The 13,262-nt window shown below is 40.3% G+C and overlaps 1 long non-coding RNA gene across 1 annotated transcript; it reads left to right on the top strand.

The window, feature by feature from the left end:
* The first annotated feature begins 8,033 nt into the window (after window positions 1–8,033).
* Window positions 8,034–12,515, top strand: LOC130360823 (uncharacterized). Its single transcript, XR_008890812.1, has 3 exons — window positions 8,034–8,503; window positions 11,486–11,543; window positions 12,389–12,515. It is a non-coding gene; the product is annotated as an uncharacterized LOC130360823 (long non-coding RNA).
* Window positions 12,516–13,262: the final 747 nt, after the last annotated feature.

Raw genomic sequence — 13,262 nt, 5'->3', positions numbered from 1 at the left:
ATGTGGGGAATCTATGCTGCCTAATATGGGGAATAGATGCTACCTAATGTGGGGAAACTGCGACCTATCTAATGTGGGGGAACTGCTGTCTACCTAATGCTCCCCCCCTGGCAGTAGCACCCTCATCATCTCATCATCCACCAGCAACCCCCCCCCCCCCAGCAGCACCTCCATCAGCAGATCCTGATGGTGGATGATGGAGGTGCTCCTGCCAGGAGGATGATCCTGCCGATGGATGATGGGGGTAATACTGCCAGGGGGGATGGCCAGTAGCACCCTCATCATCCTCCAGCAACACCCCCCCAGTAGTAGCACCCCCATCATCCACTAGCAACACCACCAAAACCCCCCTCCCGTGGTAATAGCATCAGCTAACGGATGTTGAGGGGTGTTACTGCGGTTGTGGTATTATATTCAGAGGGTGCACTGTATGGCAACGTTAAATTCAGAGGGCGCAGTTTGTGGTAGTATTCTTAGAGATGAGCGAACTTATAGTAAATTTGATTTGTCACGAACTTCTCGGCTCGGCAGTTGATGACTTATCCTGCGTAAATTAGTTCAGCCTTCAGGTGCTCCGGTGGGCTGAAAAAGGTGGATACATTCCTAGGAAAGAGTCTCCTAGGACTGTATCCACCTTTTCCAGCCCACAAGAGCGCCTGAAAGCTGAACTAATTTATGCAGGAAAAATTATCAACTGCCGAGCAGAGAAGTTTGTGACGAGTTGAATTTACTGTAGTTTGCTCATCTCTAAGTATTATATTCAGAGGGCGCAGTATGTGGCGGTATTATATTCAGGGGTACAGTATGTGGCAGATTTATATTCAGGGGTACAGTATGTGGCAGAATTATATTCAGGGGTACAGTATGTGGCAGATTTATATTCAGAGGGTACAGTATGTGGCAGATTTATATTCAGAGGGTACAGTATGTGGCAGATTTATATTCAGAGGGTGCAGTTTGTGGTAGTATTATATTCAGTGGGCGCAGTTTGTGGTAGTATTATATTCAGAGGGTACAGTATGTGGTAGTATTATATTCAGTGGATTTATATTCAGAGTGTACAGTATGTGTTGGTATTATATTCAGAATGTACAGTGTGTGGTAGTATTATATTCAGTGGGTATGGTGTATGGAAGGTTTGTAATCAAAGAGTGTAGTGTATAGTAGTATTATATTTAGAGGATACAGTGTCTGTCAGGTTTATAATAATAATTGTTTTCATATAGAGGATGAAAATGTGCTGACATAGTGAGGAGACGTCTGGGCGTCACATTCTACAGACAGAAGTTTTAGCTGGAACAAGTCCTGGCGGTATGTACCATCTGAATTAGATAAGGGAAGACTATAGAGAAGACGTCACCTGTAGTCACTGATATCATTGTGTATTCTCACTATAGAGAAGACGTCACCTGTAGTCACTGATATCATTGTGTATTCTCCTCACTATAGAGAAGACGTCACCTGTAGTCACTGATATCATTGTGTATTCTCCACACTATAGAGAAGAAGTCACCTGTAGTCACTGATATCATTGTACATTCTCCTCACTATAGAGAAGATGTCACCTGTAGTCACTGATATCATTGTGTATTCTCCTCACTATAGAGAAGACGTCACCTGTAGTCACTGATATCATTGTGTATTCTCCTCACTATAGAGAATACGTCACCTGTAATCACTGATATCATTGTGTATTCTCCTCACTATAGAGAAGACGTCACCTGTAATCACTGATATCATTGTGTATTCTCCTCACTATAGAGAAGACGTCACCTGTAATCACTGATATCATTGTGTATTCTCCTCACTATAGAGAAGACGTCACCTGTAGTCACTGATATCATTGTGTATTCTCCTCACTATAGAGAAGACGTCACCTGTAATCACTGATATCATTGTGTATTCTCCTCACTATAGAGAAGACATCACCTGTAGTCACTGATATCATTGTATATTCTCCTCTCTATGTCCTATCAGAGCTGTAGTCACTTGTCAGTTCTACAGTTAGGTCAGTGAAACTACAACTCCCAGCATAACCTCACCACTGCTCAAAGGGTTACTCTACTGGAAAACATTTTTTTAAAACAGATTTGTAAATTACTTCTATTTAAAAATCTTAACCCTTCCAGTACTTATTAGCTGCTGTATAAGCGATTCACAGGAAGTTATTTTCTTTTTTAATTTCTTTTCTGTCTGACCACAGTGCTCTGTGCTGACACCTCTGTCCATGTCAAGAACTGTCCATAGTAGGAGCAAATCCCCATAGCAAACCTATCCTGCTCTGAACAGTTCCTGACATGGACAGAGGTGTCAGCAAATAGCACTGTGGTCAGACTGGAAAGAACTACACAACTTCCTGTGGAGCATACACCAGCTTTGAAGTACTGTAAGTATTAAGATTTTAAATAGAAGTAATTTAAAAATCTGTTTAACTTTCTGGCACCAGTTGATATAAAAGTAAATGTTTTCCAGTGGAGTACCCCATTAAGTAATTCTGGGAGCTGTATATTTCAATGGTGAAAACTTCTTTAACACTTTCCTATTCTGTGGCAACTGGTATATCTGATTATTATACTGGAATTTCTCACAATGCGCTACAACAGTGGTGTCTGTCACAACAGGCTAAAAACTTACTGGGGGGAGGGGGTAGGTATGGGGGTGACACCATTTTCTACCGCACCGGGTGACACCAACCCTAGCAACGCCACTGCACCCCACCCCTCTCAGACTGGAGGTGGTTTAGTCAATGGCTGATCCAGCATGTCACACAGTGAGAGGCTATATGCACAGCAGAGGTGAGTTATCATGTTAGGGTCCCATCCGATATGAGGCCACCTCCGTTTGGTGGATGGGGGACACATTTTGATCAAAAAGTGCGCTAAGAGCCTCCATTTTTTGACCAAGAGTGCTGTTGCAACTTTCTTTTTTGAGCCTACAATTGTATCAATGTTGGTGTCACCTAAACTGATCAGACCAGCAGGCGTACATCTATTTCATTTGACAGGTGTTCTAGCCTCCTGCTCTAAACCACTAACCTCCTGCTCTAAACATGTCTTCTCCTTCTCCCCTGGTTTTTCATCCAGTTTAACAATACATTTCCATTATCAAACTCATCCTCATTATCCCGGTCAGCACTCTCAGTATGAACTTCTGATGCCTGATCATGGGCTCCTTGCTCCTCAAAATATCCATCATGATGCCTTACAGTATTCCCACCACGCCTTCCACCACCAGTTCCACTAGTTCTATGTTTGGCCACTGCTTCCATCTCCACTGCAGCATACTCCATTGGATAATTGTCCTCACACAACTCCTCTTGGTTAATGTTATCCTTCTGCTTACCACTAAGAAGGGAAGCAAAGACAGAGGTGATAAAACACACTGTCTAGGATGGACATTACCACAGTGTCATGTAACTGTGGATTATGAAGAATCCACTGACACTGGGTTCAATGTCATAAGGTTGGGCTCTTCTTCCTCCTCCTTAGGAAACTTTGAACAAGTCAACCAGTCCACAAGGGCCATACTATCCTCCTAAACCACACAACCACTGGAAGACAGTGAAAACATTTGCTGACGTGACGGCTACTACTTCCACAAGGCACCTAGCTGCTGCTGTTACTACCTGTACTGGTGCAGATACTGCCACCAACTTTCTTACTGGCAGAAGACAAGGAAGGGGTGCTGTTTTCTCTATCCTGTCCAACAATTACTTTACCAGACATTTTTTTTTATTGAAAAATAGATTATTTTATTTTTTGAGAGTGATATGTCACTCTCAACGCTATTTATGTTATTCTAATTAAAAATGCTATGTTGTTTTTTTATGAAACCCAGAAAATACACGTAACTTGTCCATAGATGGCTATGCTGCGTTCACTTTTAATGCTTTTAAGTGCATACTTATAGTAGGAATGCTATATGTTCAATTAAACCCAGAAAATAAACGTAATGCGTATTCCACGTTCACAACATTTTTAGTGCGTATTTATGTAAAAATACAGGTCAGCCTACTGCTTTGCTCAGCTTCCAAGGAATTGAAATGTTACAGATTTTCTGGGCATGCTCACTGCTGGCTGAGATTTGTAGTGCACTAACTGGACAGAGTACCACAGGTGAGTTGAGGTCACTGGCTGACGTCAGGCAACTGATTAATGCTTTGCTCAGCTTTTTGTGCCTGGGAGCCAATGTCTGGCCATGAGATGTTACATAATACAAAGCAATGACTGGATAACCTGGGGTCATGTAATCTTGCTGATAGCTGCAAGCTATTCTCGGCTACCCTGTCCTGTGTTCCTAGTTCTTCCTCCATTCATTCACATGCCAAAATGCCATGAATTCCTTATTCCTTCTGCTTTGATCACCACTGTTGGCCAGGCTTGTGCAAGCCATGTCTGGCAGTGTTCAAAAGTATGGTAAGCCGCTGCCATCCACAGTTCTCAACGGGACCAGGCTTGGCTTGATTGTCTCTACTAGAAAGCATGTTTTTCTTAGTTAGTTTTTTTCCCCTTCCGGGGGTGTTTGACAGATACCACGCCCCTCACCACGTGTCCTAACTATGCCCATATGTTGGCCCCAGCCCTCCCACAACCCTGCCTCTAACAACTGACGTCATGCTACTGTGGCAGCTACGTCCAAGCCCCCTCCCCAGCTTATCACACACATACAATCACATCAACTATCAGGATAATACAGAACTCATAGCTTGCTTACTTAGTTATGAGCGCCCTTTATATCACATTTTCATTTATACCAAAATAAATCAGTCATTGACAGCCACATATTATACCATACAGCAATTTACAATAGGATTTTTTACTATGCGGTAGATTAAAAAAATACGAACACTAATTCACAGACACACCGCTTATTCAGTACATTGTGAAAAAAACAATTCATACAACCCGGCTAAATTTCTAAAAAGAACCCTAAAACTACTAACCTTTTAGGGGAGAGAAGTATATATGGCGTGCTAGTCCGGGCGCCGGATCTTTCTGAATGAATAGCATAGGCTTCATAGTGCGAGCTTTGTGTAATAAAGCCCTCCCATATTGTGACGTAGCAGGGGGAGGAGGCTTAATTGCATAGATTTCTATGCAGACACCTATACCGACAAGCCCGGACTTGTCTTGTGTAATAAAGCCTCCCCATATTGTGATGTAGTAGGCGGAGGCTAAATTGCGCAGATTTCTGTGTGTAAACATGTCTGGACATGTCTGAAAGGGTCAGTCTGAAAAGATCAAGTAGGCAAGTCACCATCCATATATATATCCCTTTATAGATAATCAAACGGACCAGTAGTGCAAAGTTTAAAAAGCTTTATTGAACAGATAAAATAATACATAACCGTATAAAATGTAAACTAGATTTAATAAAATAAGACATATTTTTGTTTTGTGCATTAAAAGTATAATGATATTTATTTTCAATATCATATTATATATACACATGTGGTAGCCCTTGGGGGGTGTATTGTTGTGGGGATGTTGTATCAGTATATGAGGGGTTAATGTTAACCCTATAGTTCGTGACGCCAGGCTGAGGGCTAGTATGCTGAGGTATTTCTCTGGCCTATCGCCGCCCTTCCCAGTAAAGATAGGCGCATGAAATGACTGAAGGTCCACAAGGAGATTTAACTTGAACTTGAACAACTTTACTTAAGCGCTAACGGTACAACCAAGGCACAGTAACAGTCTAATATAACAGTCCTTATATTGCTTAGTGACTGACAGTTGTGGCGGACCTTGAGGTATTTTGAAAGTCTTTGAATTTAGGGTAGATATTGCAGATCCGCCCGGATTTCGGGGTTAGATTAGGTCCGGTGATGCTGCAGAGTGTCTGGGGATTGATACACTCTCGATTTAGCATTGATCAGCCGTCGCCGCAAGGCTCAGGCCTAACTCACTGCGAGAATAGCTGTCAAGGTCCTTCTCGGTTGACAGCCCAGGAGAGAATAATGGCCGCCGCTCCCTTATATGGGCGGGGGGGGGGGGTGAATCTGATTGGTCCGAATACCTGTCTTTCACTAGTACACAGAATGATGGGATTGCATACGTCATAGGGACCTCCACAGGTCCTCAAGCAGAAATACCATAGAGTTCACCTAGTCACGTGACCCGCAGGTCCTCGTAAGCTACGCGCAGGTAATTAACTATTCATTTACATTTATATAACTATATTTACATAAACCTTGCATAAGTTACTGGTTTACTAGATGGAATAGAGGTGGCAAGGGGTAGACTATACTACATGGACCCCTACGTCCTAGGGACTCTGGCTATGGGGACCCATACACATAAAGGGACCGCATAGGATGCGCTACCGGGACACTACATACTTAATATTCACAGAGTTAACCAGGCAGTTTGTAAAAATGGCAGTCCTTTTTTTAAGAAGCATGATTCCCTGTGTTAGCATCGGAGGAGTAGAAGGTGTAAGATGTATTCGTCGTTTAGGGTTGCTGTTCCTGAAGGGACATTTAACTCCATTTTTATTCCATTCAGAATCTATGCTTGAATTACCCACAACACTAGACGGTATGTTCAATTCAGCCATGGCACGGGTAAGTGTTTCCCATCTAGGGGGTATTTTGTTTTTGAGCAAGCCGTAACTTTGTGTTGTGTTTCGCATCTAGTCCACCATATTAGATCCAGGAACCACTTTACCCTTGTAAATAAATTCACCTTTATTACTCCACGCCGTAACGTCTCTGTTCTGGAGCACTCTGCTGAACAATATCTCTGCATTTCTTTTAAACCTAGAATTGACATTATTCACAATGTCATTCACTTCATCACTTTTATCAGTAGTGGAATTTGTCAATTTTTGAGGACCAGGAGCAGGTTTTGTAATAAGGTTTAAAGATGCTAACTCTTTTGCATCCTGTTTAGCAAGAACCAAGTATCTTTCCAGTATATCTGTGTTAATTTTCACGTCATCAGGCAAATCGCCACGCTGTAAAACTTTGCTAATTTCAGGATGTATTTCACAATCAAGACGATGTATTACACCTTGCCGTATGCTAGATGTAGGTGTAACGGCATGATTTATTTTGTTGAGTTCGTGTTTGGGCACCAAGTACATTTTCTCTGTATGCTTCATTATTTGTTAAAAAGCAGGCTGGTTATTAATGGATTGCAAACTCCAACAGCGGACCTATGAACGCTCTAGTTGGATTCACTAAGCGCTTCTTTTTCTTTATGGGCAGGGTCTTATCACTCAGCTTCCTTATAGCTTTATGCCACTTCTTTAATATATTTTTCTGGTGGTCTTTTAGAGATATACGCCCTTTTAAGATATTTAAAGCAATTTCCCCTATGGCCGCTATTAAAGGGGTTCTCCACCATAAGGTGATTTTAGTGCATACCTGGCAGACAGTAATGGACATGCTTAGGAAGGATCTGCACTTGCCTTGGGGCTAAATGGTTATGTTGTGAGATTACCATAACACTGTGGCTAGCTTTTTGTGAACTGGTCTTTCCTCTTTGACTTTTCTTCTTTGCCTACAAATCCCATAATTCCATTTTCCTCCTTCCCACACATCAGCCACCCAACCCATTGAAACATAAATGAGCTGCATCCATTCAAAAGACCTGTGGTTTTCAGTCAGGGTGCCTACTGCTGTTGCATTAGTTGCAGATTGATCTCTCTCCCACCAAGCGATCCCTCCACCCATTGAAGCAGACAGGCTCCCTGTCATCAGCTGATTAGTGATTCAGGTCTCGGCCGCATTGCAAGCTGGGAAAAATCTGAGACAACAGTCATTTTGTATGCTGTTAAAAATAAATATTGGAGGGAAAATCACAGAAGAATTGTGAGAAAACTGTCACACAGGTACAGACACTATATTATGAACTATACCAACTTTACAGCCCCTGTAGCATAGTCAAATAAAAAAAAAAATCCTGGAATACCCCTTTAAATCATCACTCGCGTGATGCAAGATAGATTTTCTGACTAAAGGAGTAGCCTTCACCAGGATTTTTAAGAGAGCCCAATTACATTTTAATCTCTCAGACATTTTATCGGTACTATGTACAGCACATAGAATGTGGTGCAGAGTGATAGCATTACTTTTTTGAACTATTTTTCTTTAGTATATACACCACTGGTAAAGAATTGGGGAAGAACCCCAACCTTAAACGATACACTGTTCGGGGGGTATTGGTTCACAAATCAACTAGCAAATGGTTGTAAGGCTCTCATGTGGCATCCTCAAAAATGAGTTTTTGGGTACATTTGTCTCGCTAATGTTAGAATTTGCAATTTTTCATGAGGATTATTAAAAAGAACCATGTACTCGGTATTTAAATTTATGGTCATGCTCTTTTTACCCTGACAAAATATGTTTAGCACTAAATACAATATATAAAAATTTCTGTGATGAACATACTTGGTAAATGCTTTTTCTATTTCGTTTCTATTTTCGCTAGCACTCACCATGAGGTCATCAACAATTGACAAATTTACCTTGTCTGGTGGAAGCAGATCATCATCTATAAATGTATGTGGCAAACCTTCAATAAATCTAATGTTTGGGAAAGAATGAGACAGGTCATTGTACAATATTTGGCAACACGCATAAAACCAAACAATATTTTCAGGTCTTTTCGAAATGTGAGTTTTGCCATTATTAAGCAGCTGCTTTACAAAATAACTCTTTTCAGAGTTGGATGGACCCGCTAAAATACATGAAAAGGGATGTTGTAGCCGTGTGTCCATGATGCTGATACTCAAAGAGTGTTTAGAAGCCAAAACGTAATGATGTATATTCAGCTAAAAACTGGCTAATTGTGTGCAGACCTTCCAGTTTACTGCTCCTGAGCTTCTTAACCCCTTAAGGACTCAGCGTTTTTCCGTTTTTGCATTTTCATTTTTTCCTCATCACCTTTCAATTTTCCACATAAAATTCCATATGATGGCTTATTTTTTGCACCACTAATTCTACTTTGCAGTGACATTGTTCATTGTACCCAAAAACCCACGGTGAAATGGAAAAAAAATTAATTGTGCGACAAAATTGAAGAAAAAATTTAATTTTGTAACTTCTGGGGGCTTCCGTTTCTATGCAGTTTCTGTAAGTCCATATGATTAAATGATACCCTACTAATATAGGTTGGATATTTTCGTACTTCGGAAAAAAATCATAACTACATGCAGGAAAATTTATATGTTAAAAATTCTCATCTTCTAACGCCTATAACTTTTTTATTTTTAGCATACGGGCTGGTATGAGGGCTCATTTTTTTATTCTGAAGTTTTTATCGGTACCATTTTTGTATTAATCAGACTTTTTGATCGCTTTTTATTCATTTTTTCATGACATAAAAGTGATCAAAAATACGCAATTTTGGACTTTGGAATTTTTTGCGCGTACACCATTGACCGTGCGATTTAATTAAGGATATATTTTTATAGTTCGGACATTTCTGCACGTGGTGATACCACATATGTTTATTTTTATTTTTATTTACACAGTTTTTTTTATGGGAAAAGGGGGGTGATTCAAGCTTTTATTAGGGAAGGGTTAAATGACCTTTGTTAACTTTTTTTAAAACTTTTTTTTTGCAGTGCTATAGCTCCCATAGGGACCTATAGCACTGCACACACTGATCTCCTATGCTGATCCCTATAAAGCCATAGCTTTGCATGGATCAGCGGGATAGGGGCCTGATTGCTCAAGCCTGTAGCTCAGACAGGTAAGGAGACCTCCACTTGCGTCCTAGCTGATCGGAACAGCGCGATTCTATCGCGATGTCCCGATCAGCCCGACTTTATCGCGATGTCCCGATCAGCCCGACTGAGCTGCCGGGAAGCGTTTACTTTCACTTTCAGACACGGCGGTCAACTTTGATCACCACGTCTGAAGGTTTAATAGCGCTCGGCACAACGATCGGTGCCGCGCGCTGTTAGCCCAGGGTCCCGGCTATGAATAGCAGGTGTGATGCAGGGTCACGGCGTGACCCCGTTTTAAACGACGGGACCGGGCTCAGGGCGTACAGGTACGCCCTGAGTCCTTAAGAGGTTAAAAAGGTCTGTAACTTAGGGATCAGTGATCCTGAGCGACTCAAAAGGTCTGCAACCTTGACTGAATAAGAGGGATGTAACTTTGTGGTGACTACATTAAATACCAAAAGGTAATGTTGTAAAATCTTCCGAATACTGTCTCTTTGTATATACACACCTCTGAGTCTTACGCACAGGCCCCGTTTCCATTTCCCAACGCATCCCATGGCTAACATTACCCGATTGTTCCACTGTTATGCATTTTTGGTTTTCAGGGATGGGTTTACGGATAAATTCCCAAACTAGGTCCTTAAGGCTATCAAAATTGATATATTGTGTATTTGTGGCATTTAATGTAATGCCCTTAACATTTAAGAACGTTTTAACAGTGTTCAGTTTGTAACCGTAGGTTTTTGGACGTGAAGATACAAACACTGTGATGTAGCTATCATCAGGAATTTCACTGGTTAATTCCCCCAAGTAATCACCTAATGGCAGGTTCCAATCACCCTCTTTGTTCACAAACATTACAGGATCGGTGTTGTGATAAAGACATCTGTCCTGTAGTCTGTCCAGAAGCATGTATAGCTCTAGTCTGGCATAGGCAGTTGTAAAGCAAGCTATAAAAATGTTTGTGTTTTTATTGACTGTGTGATGTCTCTCAGCGTATTTCTAGTTCACAGTGGCTGTCTCTTCATCAATAAAAGGTAAGTACATAGTAAGGTACAAAGACATACTTAAAGATTTCATCAGGGTTATTCACAATACTGGTGCAGGGCAAATTAGATCTCCCCATAAAGAATTTAAGAAAAGTTTGGAGATTTATCTTTTAGCAGGGTTCACAATTACATTTGTAGCATCTAACTGAACCCCTTCTTTCTCAAGAAAAGAGTCAAAGTATTGCTGTTTCGTAATTAGAGATGAGCGAACTTACAGTAAATTCGATTCGTCACGAACTTCTCGGCTCGGCAGTTGATGACTTTTCCTGCATAAATTAGTTCAGTTTTATGGTGCTCCGGTGGGCTGCAAAAGGTGGATACAGTCCTAGGAGACTCTTTCCTAGGAATGTATCCACCTTTTCCAGCCCACCGGAGCACCTGAAGGCTGAACTAATTTACGCAGGATAAGTCATCAACTGCCGAGCCGAGAAGTTTGTGACGAATTGAATTTACTGTAAGTTCGCTCATCTCTATTCGTAATGTCATCCATGCACCAGCTAGGGTAACCCGATGCCTCCAGTTTGTCCCTTAAATGGAGTTTAATGTAGGGAGCAAAGAGATCTTCTGTAGTCTCAGGGATATAACAAACTTCATAGATCTCAGTGATCCAGTACCCTTTTTCCGAAACCATCTCTAGTTTGATTGTAGACCATGTACCCGTCAGAGAGTGCTCTTCAACACTATGCATGCATTCTGTTGTTGTGTATTTACAGTGCATGTATAGCAATGGGGAAACATTATTTTTTTGTTAATTTTCACAGGTAGGACCGGGAAAAATAAATCTCTTGGGGGACACACCTTAACCCGGGCAATTCCAAGGTAATTTTTTATGTGAATAACATTTTCATATATGATGCGCGGGTGACCTACAGGATATGTTTTTTGTTTTGATGATAAAGGGGTATAGACTTGTAAAATCATAGTAATGTATAGTCTCACCCGCACCCTGTTTGTGATAGAGCTTTATGGCGTTAGTTCTACCACCATAAAGAGCATCACTAGGATTAAGCGGAGCTGGAAATTTCCTTTCATGGAGAAATACTTGAAGATTAGAATCTTTTTAAGCATTTCATTCCTCTCATGCTCACACAAAACACATACTACGTACCCCCAGCTCCGTAGATAGCGCTTTTTCATCAAAAGAGTGTGGTACAGCTGGCCAAAGTTGGTATTTGTGACAGTATTTGTATCGTTTTCATTCTTTTTTTTTATAACTGTTTATTTATAAGATTTTTTTATAACAATAAACAAAAATACAAACCATACATTTCAAGGAAATGCATGTATACAAAGCAATGCAAACAATACGAACAAAAAAAAAGAAATAAATTGAGAAAAAAGAAAAATAAATAATAAAAAAAAAAGAGTTGGGGATAAGAAGTAGGGAAGAGAGAAAGATAAATATAGAGAAAACAGCGAGAGATAAAAATGGAAACATTATGAGTCACGACAATAATTAGCATGTTTTGGCTAGGCATTGAAGTATTAAACTCGCAACATATTGCCGCCTAGATAACACAAAAATCATAACTTTTGAACATATAAGTTGCAGGCATCCTCTTTTTGTGTAATTCCAGCATCATATAGTGCCACAGAGATTTAGCAACGTGTTGCGATTATAATAAAGACACAATTTTCATAGAATATCGTTTTCATTCTAACAGGTGGAACAACTGTGTTAAAAACAACCCGGAAATTCAAAGGCCATGTCTTGTCTGTCAACCTGTGCATAACCGTCTAAAAAATATTGGCCAACTTGTTTTCACCGCCTCTGGATGAAAAGCTTCTCTGAAGCTCATTTAATATACCTGTGGCAATGGGGCAGAATGAAACACCTGATGCCAATAAATATGAAAATAAATATATATTATTATTATTATCATTATATTATTTATTTTTTTATTTTTTAGAAAATTTATTCATTTAACCAAAGTATGTTTTACAGCAAGTTATGTAAATAAGCATACGATGAATCTGTTGTTTTTTGTTTTTTAACAATACTACCAAGTACAGGCAAATACAGCTCTGCCACATTTCAACATTCACATCAAAAACGTGTGTACGATTTTCCTATAAATCATCAGCCGCCTGCACCCCTATATACAGCGTATAACAAACTTCTCATTCCCTCAGTAATGGACGCCTGATCATGCAGTCAATCACAGCCAGTTGCAGAAAAAAAAGACTTGAAACCTGTCAAAGAAGGCAATAAATTTAGAGAAATACAATAGAAATAATGGCCATTGGAGATGGTAATCCATGGAATGTATTGATCAGTGGGGGAAGCAGTTTGGGCTGCACCACAGGCTCTCTTACCTCCTCCACCAGTCGATAACTAGCCAGGAGTGTCTTGTATTTGTCAATATCACTTAATTAAATACCTAGTGTCTGATACAGAATATAGTCATACAATTCTAATAATGTCTGCAAGTAAATCTTACAAGACTATTTTAGTATTCAATACTATGTAAATGATGTAAAAAGCAGCAACAAAAAAAGTTGTAAAATCCAAAACAAAGGCCAGAAAACAATAAAGGC

The sequence above is a fragment of the Hyla sarda genome, chromosome 3, assembly GCF_029499605.1.
Source record: "Hyla sarda isolate aHylSar1 chromosome 3, aHylSar1.hap1, whole genome shotgun sequence".
In the NCBI taxonomy this organism is placed as follows: Eukaryota; Metazoa; Chordata; class Amphibia; order Anura; family Hylidae; genus Hyla; species Hyla sarda.
Note: the sequence above shows the minus strand (reverse complement) of the source record. Positions and strands in the feature narration are given on the sequence as shown.